The sequence below is a fragment of the Berghia stephanieae genome, chromosome 14, assembly GCF_034508935.2.
Source record: "Berghia stephanieae isolate SIO BIC M18660-M18661 chromosome 14, UCSD_Bste_1.3, whole genome shotgun sequence".
Taxonomy (NCBI): domain Eukaryota; kingdom Metazoa; phylum Mollusca; class Gastropoda; order Nudibranchia; family Aeolidiidae; genus Berghia; species Berghia stephanieae.
In genome coordinates, this window is record NC_088373.1 from 30,606,070 (window position 1) to 30,618,915 (window position 12,846).

The 12,846-nt window shown below is 38.4% G+C and overlaps 1 protein-coding gene and 1 long non-coding RNA gene across 2 annotated transcripts in view; both read right to left on the minus strand.

Moving 5' to 3' along the window:
• LOC144959905 (uncharacterized) overlaps nt 1-11,660 on the minus strand; it is a 57,736-nt gene extending 46,076 nt beyond the window's left edge. Inside the window, exon 1 of the long non-coding RNA XR_013642707.1 lies at nt 11,608-11,660. This is a non-coding gene — a long non-coding RNA (uncharacterized LOC144959905). The remainder of the gene's footprint in view (nt 1-11,607) is intronic.
• Nucleotides 1-12,846, minus strand: part of LOC144959662 (uncharacterized) — a 147,041-nt gene that overhangs the window by 75,648 nt on the left and 58,547 nt on the right. The window lies entirely within an intron of this gene.

The window sequence follows — 12,846 nt, forward strand, 5'->3', positions numbered from 1 at the left end:
AATTTCCGCACACAAGAAAAAGGAATTGGAATGGTATTTGGCATTGTGTTTACGTTTTGTATAGTTCTAAATAGATAACTGATTAGAATTATACTATGATACATAAACACATTGCCAAATACAATCCCAAAGTTTCCTATTTTCAAATGAAGTAAAGCACCAAAATCAAATGGTAGAGATTGTAGTACTGGTGGTAGTGAGGATGATGTGGTGTTGGTGGTTGTAGAAATAGTGGTAGTGATGATGAAGATGTGATAGTGGTTGTTGTAGTAGTAGTAGTGGTAGCAATGATGATGTGGTGGTGGTGGTGGTTGTAGTAGCAGTGGTAGTGATGATGATGTCGTGGTGGTGGTTGTGATGAAGATGAGGTGGTGGTTGTAGTAGTGGTGGTAGTGATAATGTGGTAGTGATGATGATGTGGTAGCTGTTGTAGTAGTATTAGTGGTAGTGATGATGATGTGGTGGTTGTAGTAGTAGTGGTAGTGATGATGTGGTGGTAGTGGTTGTAGTAGTAGTGTTAGTAATGATGTGGTGGTAGTGGTTGTAGTAGTAGTTGTAATGATGATGTGGTGGTGGTGCTTGTAGTAGTAGTGGTAATGATGATGTGGTGGTGATGGTTGTAGTAGTAGTGGTAATGATGTGGTGGTGGTGGTTGTAGTAGTAGTTGTAGTGATGATGTGGTGGTGGTGGTTGTAGTAGTAGTGGTAGTGATGCTGATGTGCTAGTGGTGGTTCTAATAGTAGTGGTAGTTGCAGTGATGATGATGTAGTGGTGGTGGTTGTTGCAGTAGTAGTGGTAGTGATGATGTGGTGGTGGTGGTTGTAGTAGTAGTGGTAATGATGATATGGTGGTGGTGGTGGTTGTAGTAATAGTGGTAGTGATGATGATGTGGTGGTGGTGATTGTAGTAGTAGTGGTAGTGATGTTGATGTGGCGGTGGTAGGGTAGTAGTAGTGGTAGTGATAATGTGGTGTCGTGGTTGTAGTAGTAGAGGTAGAGATGATGATGTGGTGGTGGTGGTTGTAATAGTGATGGTAGTTGTGGTAGTGGTAGTGATGATGATGTGGTGCTGGTTGTAGTAGTAATGGTAGTGATGATGATGATGTGGTGGTGGTTGTAGTAGTAGTGGTAGTGATGATGTGGTGTTGGTGGTAGTTGTAGTAATAGTGGTAGTGATGATTATGTGGTGGTGATTGTAGTAGTAGTGGTAATGATGTTGATGTGGCGGTGGTGGGGTAGTAGTAGTGGTAGTGATAATGTGGTGTCGTGGTTGTAGTAGTAGAGGTAGTGATGATGATGTGGTGGCGGTGGTGGTTGTAGTAGTGATGATGATGTGGTGGTGGTTGTAATAGTGATGGTAGTTGTGGTAGTGGTAGTGATGATGATGTGGTGCTGGTTGTAGTAGTAGTGGTAGTGATGATGATGATGTGGTGGTGGTTGCAGTAGTAGTGGTAGTGATGATGGTTATAATTCTAGTGGCAGCGATGATGATGTGGTGGTTGGAAAGTGGGGGGGGGGGGGGCGTCCTTGGAAGAATTTGACCTCACCGGAATTTGACGGAAGTTGCCCGGAACCAGGAATTTTTTGCTCCAGACCAGAGTTTTTTCAGGTGAAACCGGAGTTTTGGCATCACTGAATAGACTATCAATGACAATTTCATTTTGATGTGTACAAGTACAAGATCATCCGGTTTTGTTTTGACTCAAGGCAACAGTTCAAAGTTTCGCTCGACGACAGATGATGGCTAAGATGACACTATAGTTTTTAAATTACCTTTAAATTATTTTTCAATTGCTAAATTAGATTTTAAAAGATACACACAACAAACATCATGGTGGGATTGGCAATCACAATGAATATATATCCATGAACAGAAATAATAACAAACGACGCGATAAATTCATTGTATCAACAGGTAATCCAGCGTAACTGTGGTGTGTAATGTGTACTATAACACACAAACTTTGTTGACAATCAAATATCGCGGGGTTTTAAATTTTAAGCCCAGCAGAGAACTCGCGCAATTCGGTTGGACAGGCCCGATACTATTTTTAAAAGGCCCTGGTTTGCATGTTTTCAGACAAAATTAGAATGCCAAAAATAACTTCTCGCAGGGACTGATGGGACAAGTTTATAATATTATGCCAACTACATAACAGCACGACAAACGTCTCATTCTTGCTTCAACCACCCAGGAATACACAAGTTACAATTCCTATTACATTTTGTTTCATGTTTTCAACTTTCCTTTTGCTGAAGAAGGCTTTGTAGCCGAAACGTTCATTTTTGTTGTCTATCCTGCTCTCTTCCAAAGCCATCTATCATCTATTGTGAGTGGTCAACAATATTTAAATTGTTGAACGTACATCGTATTTTCTCGTTGTTAATTGTGCCTTGGATAAGTCATGCTATATAGGGAAAAAGAAAAGTGTTAAAAACGCACTGCTATGATAAATTGTGAGAGCAACTTGAGCTTTTATATAGCGCAATATCCACTAAACGTGCTCAAAGCGCTTACACACATACACACACGCAAACACACACACGCACACATACACACACATACATACACATACACGCACATACACGCACACACACACATACACACACACGCACACATACACACACATACACATACACACACACGCACACACGCACACATACAGACACATACACACACATACACACATACACACACACATACACACACATTCACACGCACACATACACACACACACGCACACACACACACACATGCATCCATACATAAAGAAAAACCAACTCGAGCATTTCTGTAGCGCGACATGAAAAAAAAATAACCATAGTAAGATAACAATGCATGATATTTGAAAGCCATGTCAACAGCATTGCAAACAAGCATCATTCGTCATATATAAATCTCCCTTCATATAATTCCCTGTCTACTAACACCTTGAAATAATCTATAGATTTTGCATTCTTTGTTTCAAATTTCAAATTATTCCATGTCTTGAAAATAAGAATACCGACTAGTTTTGTCTAATGTTTGTTTTACATCTCGTGACAAAAATCTTAAACTTATCCCCTCTAGTAAAATTAATATAGAGTTGTTGTCTTCTCAATTCATAAATTCTATCTTATCCAGACCATGTACTAATCTATAAACCTGAATTGACTCTCTCCTTACCAGACATTTTCTGAATTTTACCTGAAACTTCACACCCACACAACACAAAAATAGATTTCTACTCAAACATTAAAGGAACAGAACATTCGATACACAATAATGTCCAGTGTCTAATTTTTATCGCTATAACAAAATATTTTCTTTATAATCTGTGATGCACAAAGGATATCAGAATGAGAAAATTGTTGGTTGTACCCAAACGAATCGAATGTGACAATTTTCCTATGGATGGGGAGGAGAGGGTTAAATCCCAACGAATTCTTCTATATTTCAAACTTGGTAAGTCAAGAAATTCTAACCTTTTCTTATAAGATAAATAATGTATTGCACAAATCTGTGTTGTAGTTTTTCTTTGTATACTTTTAATAATAATAATAATATATTTTATTTTAGACAAATGCTATAGAACCACTGTGGCAAGGAATCATAACCGTTCGGTTTAAGGCCTGAGATGTTCCCTAATACCGCTATATTAAAAAAAGGGACATAACTGAGTAAATCCATATATTTTCTTCATACTCATAGTAGTAGGGGGGGGGGGGGGGGGGGGGGGGGATTATGGCTACAACCGTGCACATTCGGATTGAAAGACTGAAAATTGGCATACTGGTAGCTAAGACCATTATAAATAACACGTGCTATAGAACTACTCTCTGTGCGGCTATGTGGTCTAGAGGCATGACACTCGCTTTCGGATCGGAAGGTCCTGGGTTCGAGCCTCGCTCGGCGCATAGTTGAGTCCTTGGAGAAGCACCTATGATGGACAGGCGTGTGTTTGAATGTGTGAGCAGGACATTTTGTGACATAACAGGCAGATCAAAACCTTTAGGGGGCAAAGTGGTTGTACTTGGATGGGATTTTCGGCAAATTCTACCTGTTGTTAACAAAGGCAATGAAGCCGATATATTAAGTGTCACACTTAACAAGTCAACTATTTGGAATTTTGTCATTTTTTTCACATGAACAAGAACATGAGGGTTACTGATGACAATAAATGTTTTGCAAACTGGCTTCTCCGCATCGGAAATGGTACAGAGCCGGTTTTCAGCGAAATAGGAAAGTATTCTGTTAAATTACCTACAGCGCTATGCCTTCCTGAAAATGATCCAGCATGCTTGATAAATGCTGTATACAATGATTTGAATCTGAACTTTGCGGATGAACGTTTTCTATCAGAGAGAGAGAGCAATTTTGACTACAACCCATGAAAATGTTGACCAAATAAATGCAGCCGTTCTGTCCAGGTTGACCTCATCAACTGAACAAATTTACCGCAGTGCTGATTCCATTCAAAGAGACTCTGACATCAACTTATACCCGATTGAATTCTTGAACGAACTTACACCTCCCGGACTTCCTCCACATGCATTACCTTTGAAAGCCAACACGTCAGTCATGCTGCTTAGAAATATAAATCCTAAATCAGGCCTCCTAGATGGCACCCGTTTGTTAATAATTAAATTAGGTTCAAAAGTATTAGAAGCAAAGATAATTACCGGTAGTAGAGCTGGCGACACAGTGTTTATCCCTAGAATCAATCTGACAACAACTGATTCAGGCTTACCATTTATTATAAATAGAAGACAGTTTCCGGTAAAACTGTCATATGCAATGACAATTAACAAGTCTCAGGGGCAGACATTAAGCAAGGTGGGGATTTTCTTACCACAACCGGTATTCACACACGGACAACTCTATGTTGCTGTGTCACGGGTCAGGGGCTATAGTGGCTTACACTTCATGTTGGGCCACACAGAAAAATTAACCGAAGATATACCAAATTGCACAGACAACGTTGTTTACCAATCTGCCCTCATTAAATGATGGTGAGTACAGTATCGAATGAAAATAGTTCTTTCCCCGCGAAATTGCGGGCTTTTTACTAGTCTTTCAATAAATATATATCTAGCATCACTATTAATATTAAGGACATTCAAGGGATTTTATCCTAATTCGCTCTATACAATACATTGTGTTCTATTATTATCATTATGATTATTATTATTATTATTATTATTATTATTATTATTATTATTATTATTATTATTATTATTATTATTATTATTATTATTATTATTATTATTATTTTTGATTGTGTCGAACCGCTTGGTGCGTATGCATTATATTTCTATTAATAATGTATAATTTTAATTTGCATCGATTGACGCGTCCCCATTGAACGCAGGGTTAATTGGTCTCTGTACAAAACATAATCAATAATAATTTCTTATATTTATTAATGATGGTTTGATTTTGTTGCGACAAAAAGAAAAATAAATAAGTGACTTAATAATAATAATAATAAAAGAATAAAGAATAAGGTAGAAGAAACTAAAACAAAACAACACAAAACAATTATACATATTGATTGATTGATCGACTGATTGATTGATTGATATATATATATATATATATATATATATATATATATATATATATATATATATATATATATATATATATATATATATATATACCCCCCCCCCCTTTATTTTCCAAACCATGGTGTGGGTAAAAGATTAAAATATCTATGTATTAGACACGGATGTGAGGTCAATACTACAGTACTTCTTAAACACACATTTTTAAAATGTGGCCAGAAAACTCGTATTTCAATGATTATCAATTGAAAAAATGACCGTCTCCTTGGCAAAAAGTTCCAGAACCTGGGACTTCAAGTGTGAAGTGAGTAGGAAAGTGATTGAAAACAACGGAGAATAAAAACTTCGCAGCGGCGATGGGGGCTCGAACACGCGACCTTACGGGTACGACAACTCTGCCTGGCCGGGGAGATCGTGACTCTGCCGTATGAGCTATCCACGACCCCGAGAGTCACAATCTACCCGGTCACGCGGAGTTGTCGAACCAGTAAGGTTGCGGGTTCGAGCACCCATCGATGCTGCGACGTTTGTATTCTCTATTATCTTCTTTCACTTTCCTATTCACTTCATTTCATGTTGTTTTCAACTTCAACATAATTGCCTGCTCCACTCACTTTTCTGAATTAAAAATTCACCCCAAATACCGGAGCATACTCAATGTCTCAATCATTTCTATGTTACATGTTTGTGTTGAGAATATTGGCTATTAAGCTTTAGTGCTGGCCAACTTCGTGGCGTTTGTGTGTATTGAACCCGTGACCTCAATAAGTCATTGAGAGAAGGCCCTAATAAGACTAGGGTGAAAAATCGATCTTTTTTTGGGGGGATTGTGGATAGTTCATAAGGTAGAGTCACGCTCCTCGCGGCCAGGCGGAGTTGTCGAACCATTAAGGTCGTGGGTTCGAGCCCCCAATCGTCGCTGCGAAGCGAAGTTTTCATTCTCTTTTGTCTTCTGGCACTGTCCTACTCACGTCATTTCTTGTTGTTATCAACATAAGTGCCTGCTCCACTCATTTTTCTGAATTAAAGACCTCAAGCGTGGGAATTTATAATAAATTGCGCTTTATATAGTGCAATATCCACTGAATGTGCTCAAAGCGCTTTACAAGGGATCCCTGGTCAACAGCAACATTTAACATGTAGGACGGGACATGCCGCCTATTAGGCGATATTACAATTTTTCGGACAAAGACAAAGCTGTCAACGGCCAGGTACTCATTTTACACCTGAGTACGCTGAGAGAATGTGAGGAAAGAGCCTTTTCCAAGGACTCAACTATACTCCGAGCGCGAGGATAGAACCATTGAGAATCCTAGTCTGTGGCTCGAACCCAGGACCTTCCTATCCGAAAGCGAGTGTCATACCACAAGACCACATAGCCGCACAACTTTTCAAGGAAGTCCAATATTGAGAGTCTTTGCCTGGACGAGGATTATCTGAATCGATCGTTATGATAAGGACGACTTTTCTGGCCAGAATTGAATAACAATGTAACCTTGAATGAAAGCTTCAATTTAATATACAAAGACAGATAAAATGGACGTTTCGGGTTTCCCCCTTTTAATAAGAAAACAGTTTATTCATCATAACAGCGCCACCACCACATTATTTCATTGGTCTGTAGTGTTTCATTCACCATGTATTTTGATAAAGGGAAAACCCGAAACGTCCATTTATCTCTTTTCGTATACTAAATTGAAGCTTACACTTAATTTCACATTGATATTTATTCCTTCGAGCTTCCAGCAGCAAAAGTTACATTGACCAGAATTGAAAAAAAAAAATTGTGTTTGTTTTTTTTTCTTCATAGAACGCCAGACTACAGCTATTGGCACTGATCTCCAACGCTTAATTGGCGATAGCGTGTAGACTACTTGGCACAGTCAATCAGCGACGTAACACACACTAGTTACACAATGAAATCTATTGATGGTAGCCGGTTAAGTAAAATGCCATCCAACGATTTAATCTGGTATAGACGGAACGATGTTGACGTCAGTCAGCTCTTTGTTATTGATTTTAGGCAGCCATTTTGGGGATTAAGGTTGGTTTTCATGTCGAAATGATAAAAAAAAGTTTACTAAAATAATATATCTTAAGCTCTATTGGGGGTGTCGATAGCTTATTTGCCCAAAGGGACCAAGATCGATTCTGGGTGCTGACGAAGGGTTTGTATCCAAAACGTCCATTGTCTGTATTGCTCCCCTCCGAAGCCTCTCCTTTTTCACTCTTTCATTAGTATTTTCAAAATTCCAGGCTTTAGGCAGGCAGGCGCGTACCGTTCTCAACAACGATATCTCCCACTTTGAAAGTTCATATAGGTCAAACAGTTTGTTGACTTGAGACAAACAAACAAACAAACAAACAAACTTGAGCTTTTATATAGCGCAATATCCACCAAACGTGCTCAATGTGCTTTACAAGGGGTCGCTGGCCAACAGCAACACGTAACATGTGGGACGAGACATGAAGCCTGTCAGGCGATATTACAAATTTTTGGGACAGAGACAACGCTGTTAAGGGGCAGGTACTCATTTTACACCTGTGGACGGTGAGAGAATGTGAGTAAAGAGCCTTCTTCAAGGACTCAACTATGCGCCGATCGAGGCTCGAACCCAGGACCTTTCAATCCGAAAGCGAGTGTCATACCACTAGACCACATAGCCGCACAGACGATCGGCAGCCTACCGGGATCGCTCCAATGCGAGTTATGTGGGCGTTTTTTTCAGGTTCATGAGAAAATAATCAATCGATTTGTGTGTTGTTTTGGGGTTTTTGTTGTTGTTGTTGAAAATAATATATTATAATTATTTCACTCTCAGCAAAAACAATTTGAAATTAACCACTGTACTCGAGTTATATCAGGGCTATGCACTTTTTATTTACGTCATTTAATATTATCACCGGTTTATTATTGTCATTAACAATTAATGGAACATGGAATAGCTGATTTAATTTGAGTAATGAGGGAAGGTTTCGTGTTATTTTTGGGTTTTTTTTAGACAAATGGAAGACCCGAAACGTGTTTGTTTATGAAAATGCCGTATCCTTACCATTTGACCGTTATTTTATATTCTTCGAGCTTCAACCAACAACATTTTTTTTTAATTTGCATTATTATCTGGTTTCATTTAAACGAAATAAATTTTAAAAAATAAAATAAATAAAATAGAATATAATTCATCCCCAAGAGGACATATTTCTTTAGGGTCTATTCCAAGGGAATACTCGAATAACCCAGGTGTCAGCCGCAGAGCAGCGCCGCAAAGTGAGCTAAGGCGAGGTGACATGCTCAAGGCCACACAACGCAGCGACGGGTGGTTGAACTCAGTATCTTTCGTGTAGAAAGCAAAGGCCGTACCACTGAGCCACGCTGCCCCACGGCCGACACGAAATATAAAATTGGCCAGAAAACTCGTCCTTGTGCGGCCGGCTATGTAGTCTAGTGGTATGACACTCGCTTTTGGATCGGAAAGTCCTGGGATCGAACTTCGCTCGGCGCATAATTGAGTCTTAAGCAGGAATAAGTTCTTTACTCACATTCTCTCACCGAACTCAGGTGTAAAATGAGTACCTGGGCGTAAACAGCGTGGTCTATGTCGGAAAAAAAATTGTAATATCGTCTTACAGGCGTCATGTCTCGTTCTATATGTTCCGTGTTGCTGTTGGTCACGGATCTCTTGTAAAGCGCTTTGAGCACGTTTAGTGGACTCTATATAAAAGCTCAGTTTGATAATTTGATACAATAATCATATGTTCAAATAACCATGAACATTAAAAAAAACTGAAGTAGGCCATATATTAAGTGCACTAGTCTGAGTTCAACACGCTTTACGAGAAGTCCCAAGCCAACTGCAACAATTGACACGTAGAACGAGACATAACGATATTACAATCATTTTTTCGACAACGTCAATGGTGTACACTCATTTAACACATGAGTACGGTGATCATATCACTATAGCTTGTCGCTCCAACACCGAACCCACTCCACAGAATGCTATGGAGCAGACTCTATGGTCATAGTCAATGCAGCTGGCATTCTCTTAGGATGTGCTCCATTGTCTGCTCTGGGCATTCACGTGTACACGAACTAGTCTAGGCCAGCAGTACGATGAGAGAATGCGAGGAGAGTATAGAGCCTTTTTCGAGGACTCAACTATGCGTCGTTTCGAGCGGGACTCGAACCGTGGACCGTTCGATCCGAATAGGATACAACAGTCGTGACGTCACATTCCTCGTAATGACGGATAGTAACTGGTTCTAAACTATCCGAACAATTAATGGCGGACGCCCTTATGAAATACTTCTCCGACGAGCAAAAAAAGTGTATCCAGAGGAGAACAAAATTATAAATCTGATCATGTTTTGACTTTTATACATTCTGATCACATAACATGTGAAAAAGTTCTAGCCTGCATGACGAATAAAAAGTACCGATTTTCTTTGTTTAGAACCAAGCTGCTCGTTACTGGGCGGACGTGACATCAGACTATTGAATCCTATTAAAGGGTGTCATACCATAGACCAAATAGCTGCACTGATCGCATAGCCTCACTGTTGTAACTAATTTAAATAAAACAACTTAAGATTAAACTTTATGCCAAGATTGGGGTTACAAAACGTCGTACAAGTATCAACGTCTTGAGAAAATTGGTCACATATAAAAATAAGCAAACCTAAGCTTTCATAAAATGCAATATCCACGAAACGTGCACAAAACGCTTTACAACATGTCGCTAGCCAACAGCAACAGTTTAATGTAGGACGAAACATGACGCCTATTAGGCGATTTGATTTTTTTTTCGAAGAAGTCAACGCTGCTAACGGCCAGGTACTCATTTGTCATTAAACCTGAGTACAGTGAGAGAATGTAACTAGAGGGCCTTTTTTCAAGAACTCAATTATGTTTGCTCAGAACGTGACTCGAACCAAGTATCTTCCGATACGAAGGAAGGCGAGTTTCATACCACAAAACCACAAAACCTTGCTCGACGCATAGTTGAGTCCCTGGAAAAGACTCTTTACTCACATTCTCTCAATGGTGAAAAATGAGTACCTAGTCGTCAAAAGCGTTGTCTTTATCGGAACAATTGTAATATCGCCTAACAGGCGTCATGTCTCGTTAAGCATGTTACGTGTTGCTGTTTGTCAAGGACCCTTTGTAAAGCGCTTTGAGCACATTTAGTGGATATTACCCTATATAAAAGCACTAGTTTAAAAAAAAAATTACCTCATGAACCGCATCGCCGCACTACTGTCTACATTTTTTTAAAAAATAGAAAACTTAATATTCTAAGCTTAACATTTTATAGATAGTATGCGCTTGGCAAAGAAGCTCACAACATTGCCACTCGGAAATATAACGGACCAACAAACAAAACTATGTGTAACCTTAAACTTGTATAGTTTGGTTAATACAGTTTAGTGAGAATTACTCATAAATTGAATATGGATGGCAAAAAACAATAAGAGAGATCCAAGTGACGTCATCTTCGTTCTATCTATACCAAGTATCAGGTTGCATCTCGACATACAAGTACTACCGTCTTCAGACGATTCGTCACATATGAGCTGTCTGCGTTGACAACGTTGACTATGGCAATAATCGGTTATACGTAACATCACGAATGGCAATAATTGGTTTTACGTAACATCACGAATGGCAATAATCGGTTATACGTAACATCACGAATGGCAATAATTGGTTATACGTAACATCACGAATGGCAATAATTGGTTTTACGTAACATCACGAATGGCAATAATTGGTTATACGTAACATCACGAATGCGATCGATTTTATTCGGAGATATACATTAGATACGATGTTCGCAGATATGATTTTTCATTTTACTATTTTTTAGAATATTTTTGGGATCCTATTATTTGATATTTCGCCCAAAAAAAAAAATAGAAAAGGCATAAAGACACAGTAAAGACAAACAGCAACCATATTCAAAAACACGCGAGTGGCGGAAAGAATGAAATAAATTAAAATAATTGTCATTAAAAAGTTCAAAAAGAAATGTATGAAAGTGTTTAATATTGAATAAATTACCCAAGCAACCCGTGATAATCATTTCCCGTCGATATGGACGTCTCGTGTTTTCCAATTAATTGCTCACGTTATCAAGTCGATCCCCTCCGATTGTTGCTCGGTCGGCCATGTTGACATGAGCCAACAACCGTTTCGAAAACCGACTTCCGGTGGCATTATATCGAATTGCATGCCGAGGTTTGTTGAATACCGCTCTCATCAGGTCAAAACCGTTGAGGGTGAAAGGAGTAGAAGTAGGAGTGGGTGTTGGCTGCCAATATAAATTGATTGACAAGGGATTATATATATATATATATATATATATATTATATATATATATATATATATATATATATACATACATATATATATATATATATATATATAATATATATATATATATAATATACATATATATAATAATATAAAATATATATATATATATATATATATATTATATATATATATATATATATATATTATATATTATATATATATATATATATTATATATATATAAAGAGTGGTTTTCCAAACCTCCCTACCTCCACCATTTCATCTTGAGATAGGGAGGCTTATTTCTCCTAAAATTCCTCATTCCATTTATTAATTTATCATATCTTTTTGTCTTGATCGATGCGTTCACGAACTTAGCTTTATCCACCTTCGTTTGTTATCTTTTTTCCACCCGCGCCCAAGTTTAACCTTAATACTTTCAAAGGTGCCATTCCTCAGCATCGAACGATCTATATAGAAGTGCCTGCACATAAAATGGTTACCTATGCGACGGGTTACAGTCCAGCGATGTGTAGTTCCAGATTTCATACACACCTGTTCAGTTCTTTATCTTACACCGGTGCCTGCTCCTTAATTTCTTAATTTGATTTTTTTAAAAAATAAAATAAAATAAAGCTACTAAAAAGTCTTCTTCCTCGTCCTCTCGTGTTCAATGTATGTGTTGTTTGATGCAAGCGTCGTGTTCAATGTATGTGTTGTTTGATGCAAGCGTCGTGTTCAATGTATTGTTGTTTGATGCAAGCGTCGTGTTCAATGTATGTGTTGTTTGATGCCAGCGTCGTGATCAATGCACGTGTTGTTTGATGCAAGCGTCGTGTTCAATGTATGTGTTGTTTGATGTCAGCGTCGTGTTCAATGGCATGTGTTGTTTGATGCAAGCGTCGTGTTCAATGTATGTGTTGTTGGATGCCAGCGTCGTGTTCAATGCATGTGTTTTTGATGAAGCGTCGTGTTCAATGTATGT